General features: G+C 30.3%; 1 long non-coding RNA gene across 1 annotated transcript; it reads left to right on the top strand.

The window, feature by feature from the left end:
- The first annotated feature begins 489 nt into the window (after positions 1 to 489).
- LOC117687516 (uncharacterized) lies at positions 490 to 5,775 on the top strand. The gene is made up of 4 exons (XR_010711296.1): positions 490 to 800; positions 1,702 to 1,769; positions 1,925 to 2,018; positions 5,485 to 5,775. It is a non-coding gene; the product is annotated as an uncharacterized lncRNA (long non-coding RNA).
- The last annotated feature ends 287 nt before the right edge of the window (positions 5,776 to 6,062 follow it).

Raw genomic sequence — 6,062 nt, 5'->3', positions numbered from 1 at the left:
AAAAGCAATTCCTGAGTTCCCATTTAACCGTATTTATTGAGTACAGCAAATACTTACACGATGAAACACAGTTACAATTACCTGTTAGAATGTGTCCTTTGAAAATTAAAATATATTCAACGAAAACTACATAATTCATTACTTAGCTGCGTTTTTTTCTTGTAACTATTAAAGACGTTAATAGCTTATAACAATTTTAGATATTACGTCACATTTGTTGAATAAAACTTCACATAAAAATAGTCTTAAGCATGTTTGATTTGGAAATTGAAATGCATTAGAGGAGTAGTGCATACTGATTACTTTTTGTTTCTAAAATCTAATTATGAATGAATGACAATTAATGTCTAACTAGTCTTTTTAACATTTATAACTTGAAACAGCATATAAATTACAGAATAGACAATTGAAAGTTCTGCGTTTCTGCATTGAGTTAAAAGGATGCATCTGACACTTCAATAGTTTATATATCGAACAGGATAGCTTGAATCAACGCAAAATGCGCAACATATATCTTTGGATCGCTACAGCAGCACTAAATATGTTAGGCATTTTAACAATCAAATTGAGGAATGATATGTATTTTGAGGAACCTACCCTCGAAAATAAACGCGTGGTAAGTGGTTTTAGAAAAGAGAGCATGGCTTTTTCTCTAACATATTGCTCCGCTGTCTGCCTTCGATACGACTTTTGCGAATGTTTTGGGTTTAATCCCACGATCCAGGCATGCCGTATTCATGCTTCTTGTAGGCGAAATAGCACATTTGTCAACAATGCTGGTTGGAAATACTACAAACGAGGTATGTGCATAAGACTTTATTTTCATCGTCATTTACTCTGTTTTCCCATATATTCTAATACATTTACTGTTAATTAAGTTATACATCAGTAAAAATGAACTTAAGGTGGATAACTTTCTTTCTTTTTTCGATTGACAAACTAATTTAAAAATATCAAGAGGGACAATTAAGGCCTACGTTCTTTTATATTTTTGCAATCATACAATCATACAAACTTTGTATCTACTCAAAAACGCCATCAAAGCAATTGAGTAGATATGGAAGCTGGTGGACCTAGTTCTCGGTTTTAACATTGTTTATATGTACCGACTGATAAAACCCCGTACATTGTTACTTTCTGACAAGTTTGATATGTAACTCCCAACTCGTCTATCCATTTTTTCAGACCGGGAGCTACAAACCTGCAGCTTTATACTAATTAAATAAACTAAAAAAAATATTAATATTAGAAAGAAAAGGATTTCCGTGGCAAGTACACAGGTGGGCTAAGAAAGCATATGAACAATTTAGAACATTCTTGACTCTTTTATAAAAAAAATCATTGTATTAAATAACTGTTTCAATTCAGACCGTAAGCTGAGTGTTATCTTTTTAAATAAATGGCATTGCTATACAATCGGGTATTACATTACTGTCTTATTGAATTATCACGTGATGACCATAATTATCTTAAGTATATTCCTTAAAATAAAATGAGATAGAACAAAACTACTACTAATAATTTGTGATTCTATAAATATGTATCTTTACATTGATGTATTAATCTTTGTCGAGTTTGAGCATGATTTTCTGTTTATTGTATATTTTATTTTAATTTAGCTGCAATTTGAATACGTTTAATAAGTTTATTATGTGAATTTTTATTTATGATTTAAGCTTCTATTAAATGATATTTTTTTAGCATGGACTAGATTCCAGCGCTCCGAATATTTAATTGGGCGCACCCAATACAAATGGTATGATGCTTTGGTGAGTGTTACGGTCTTTGTTTGGTTTTTGTTTGCAACCATTTCAAGTCTCTTAATAAAATTTATAAACAAAATTGAACTTGATATTTTTATTGCTTCCTGCAGCATGAGTATAGTGAATTTTGTTTATGATTTTTGGTTTTTAAATTTTATTAGTTGGATTGTAAGAGGAGAAGTGGTAAATTAGTTGAAATTGAATCTGATGCAGAAGACGATTTCATTAACTCCCTTGCTAAAGTGGAGTTGCCAGGTTAGTTTTCATTCATAAAAAAATAAAAATTTTACCAATGTTTAGCTGTAGTGCTCTCTCTCTCTCTCTCTCTCTCTCTCTCTCTCTCATTTGACGGTTTATATGTTTTGACCATTACTACACTAGATTTGCATTCAAATATGTTGTTGGAAAGTATGAAAAAATCTTGAAGAATTCAGACTGAGAAACAACGAACTAGCATTCAAAATGTTGTTGACAAGCGTTTGCTAGTCATAGTTTTTTTTTAATTTGCATTGGCTCTGTGTTCAGATAATATTCACTGTCAAGTTTCAATTTAATATAAAGCTGTAACACAATTACATCATGCATGAGCCAATTTGTAAAGTATATCTGTCTTTAATATATAAAAAAAAATATATCGCTACATTATGCAGTCTCTAGGTTTTGACTTGGGCAGTTTCAGATTATTAAATTGAACCCGTTTTAACCTATTTCTTATTGGTAAAAGGGTTGTTTTTAAACCGGTAAAGTATTTGCCTCAAATTTTTATCTAACTTTAATAAGTTTTTTTTTTTTAAAGTAAAGCATCAACATCAAATATTCAAAAAAACATTACCAGAGAAACTCTTTCACTTAAATCTTGATATTAGTCATTACTGTCAAAAATATTTTCAACCATGGTGTCACTTAAATGGGCTAATTGACGCACTTTTGAAAACTAATGATTTTTAACCTTAATAATTTGCCTTTGGGAGTATAAAACGCAGGTATTCTCAACTACGATTTTCACATATGTTTTTATTATATAGTTATTTACATCGTTAAAAATGGAACCTGAGTACGCATGCACTCGATGTTTTTGTCTAGTCGAAAAAACATTTTGTTCCGTAACATTGATTTGTCACCATTAGACAATCTTCATGACATTGCTATGGTGAAAACCTTTTACAAACTTAATTTCAATCTAATTTAAACTTCAACCTTCATTTTTCAAACTCGATATAGAAATTTATTTTTGGAAGATGAGAAATGCATAAATCCGCATGGGGTCATTTTTAGCTAGTCAAATCATTTATACACCTGTTCTTCAATATCCACAATTACGTACAGAGAAATGGTAAAAAATGTCTTTAAAAATAGCAATAGTATGTACAAAAGTTTAAGCAATCATACAGAAATTCTATCATTAAGAAAAGGGGAAAATTCATAAAATGTATGAAGACCCCTGGCGCGTTTTAATATTAAAGGTTAGTTGAATCAATTGAAAAATATAAACCCGAGTTATTATGTGTGGCACAAAAAAGTTTTCTGAGTTTTCAAAGCTAAGATCACATTCTCATTTCAAACATAATGGAATTCTTTATATAGATCAAATAAAAAAACACAATTAATGAATAAATAAGCAAGCGGATCCACTTTAAATTTATCATTTCAATCTATTAATATGACAACGAATCAGTGGCATCTATTTTAAAACGAACTGTCGAACGTAAGACGCAGCCCAATCGATTCTGAAGCTTAATTTAAGAGACAATCTTAGAATTATAGAAGCTAAAGACGCCGATCATATAGCGTTTTTATACTGTAATTAACTGTAATTGTTCATGCCCATTGAGAGAGAGAAAGAGAGATAAATCATGTTTAAGAAATTTCCAGTAATTTATTTCAAAGTAAAGAAAGTCATTAGCTGGAATGAACTCTTTGTAATAGGCATTATATTTAGTGAATGCATAGTCATGTATACATATTGCACATCGTTGAGATTATTTCTACAAATTTATTAAAAGATTTGCAATATACAATCCCATGTAGAATAGATAGTTTTCCATAAAATATATCTTATTCCCCTTTTTTAAGTTATAGTTTGGCATTGATATTGATTTAACAAGAGCGTGTCAAATCTATTCTACCCTATATATTTTTTAATGAAATTTCATGCATGCTGTCTTGGTATGATCTATCAAATTTACGATTAATTGACATATTTTTACCATTCTATCATGTGCGGTTATACCTTAAAACTCTCAAATTATACTCTGCATTTCAAATTCCTACAATAACTTAAACTCCCCCTTTTTTGCGTGGTTATTGACACCGCTGGGGGTATACCGTGTAAATTATGTTTGATGATTTCCAGAAACAAAATCGGCAGTTTGTTGCTTGTAGATGCATTAATTATCGCGTGGTCGATGTTTATCTACCAATTATCTCATGAATATCAAAGTGGTGTATCTCATTAAGGTGCATCAATATTCACAAATGATAATTAATTTTTTTTTAACAAACTGTTGATCTGTAACCAGATAGCGCGTTCATGTTTGTTACAAAATATCAATAATATTCAAATCTACAAATTTGTTTTGAAGGTACTCGACCAACACTTTTCTGAAACAATAACGTAGGATTCAATTAAAAATTGAACCAATCTTACATGCGTGTACTTGTTTATAAAGGAATTATCATATAACTACGCCACTAATAATTGAGTGTTGCTATTTTGAATGAGATTGATAAATCAGAAAATAAACACAAGGTCTTTTAGGGAGCAAATATATCTAGGCTGTATTACGTATATTTTCTAATTATTTATATTAAAGGATATATGTTTCTGGTATCATGCAAACTAGAGTGTAAGGAAATGTTTGACTACTTTTTCTGTGGCAGGGTTGGGAGGGAGGGGTGGGGGTTTAAGGTGGGGGATGTACAAACAAGTTTGTTCTTTTAAAAACCACATCGCTTTGTTTGCACAACTAGTTTCTGCTTGAGAATTGTTGTCAAATCATAGCTCATGCAATACTTCGCATAAACTCTTTAAGTATATTCAGTTTCAACTGAAACGTTATCAATAGTTATTCGGGCGTCACAACAACACATAAACTTTCTCAGTAACATGCTAATTGCATTACATATTAGATGCAGCAGTGAAAAACAATTGCGTTTGTTGAATAATTCAAGATTAATTTTCGAATTTCATTTTCTAGGGAATGTTCCTGCTCCCAAAACACCACATAAAATGCACAAACGAAGAAAATATCTGCCTTTTATGTACAGTCTATAATAGAAGTAGTTTGAGGACAATAAATATTAAAAGGGGTGTCAGGCCATCTTGATCATATGTGATTAAAAAAAATATATATATAAACATTATTTAAACTTAGTTGTTTATACCAAATACTGAACTAAATAGTTGCTTAAAGAGAAAAAAGTAAGAAATTTGAGGTTTAACTTGTTGTTCAGTATGCAAACTGTACATTTAGCTAAAGCAAAAAAACCTGATGCTCAAGAATTTCATGAAACCACAGTAACAGACATGAGAAGATATAATTGATATATTTCACGTTTATTGTTCTCTTAATTGGATAACAGGTTAATTCGCCCTGATTTTGTGTAGAGGAAATACACAAGAGAATAAATACTGTATTTATACATTATATTTTACATTATAGTTTTGCTTATGTAAAATAATATTAATAACTCTGAAATATCTGATGTATTTAATAACTAGGAGAAAGTGTATGGTTCGGCGGAAATGATCTGGTAACAGAGGGAACCTGGGTGTGGGCGTCAACCGATGAATTGTTTACATACAGTGCTTGGGCCACAGCAGATGGACAGCCAGACGATCTTAATGACGAGAACTGCCTTCATATTTACCCAACCTTTAACTTAAAATGGGTGGATGGTCAGTGTGATGATGAACATTTTTACATTTGCGAAAGGGAAGTTGATTAAAATTGTCGGAGTATTTTTATTGATTTTGATTACTCAATGTATCTTTATATTTTGCTTGGATAATAATAACATGTGAATATTTGTGATTGATATATATATATATATATATATATATATATATATATATATATATATATATATATATATATATATATATATATATATATATATATATATATATAAAGTGATATATTTAAAACCAAGTGCAACTTAAGCAATGTATTCGGTCTATCGTTGTCACTTATTTTATAAGTATTGTATTTCGTGTTCGTCTAGCTTGTATTGTATTCCTAGCTGTAAGTTTAAAGTCTATAAAATGTGTATAGGAGGTGAAAGGCCAATCTTAAAATG

The sequence above is a fragment of the Magallana gigas genome, chromosome 1 (assembly GCF_963853765.1).
Source record: "Magallana gigas chromosome 1, xbMagGiga1.1, whole genome shotgun sequence".
Lineage (NCBI taxonomy): Eukaryota > Metazoa > Mollusca > Bivalvia > Ostreida > Ostreidae > Magallana > Magallana gigas.
This window is presented reverse-complemented; position numbering and strand designations above follow the sequence as displayed.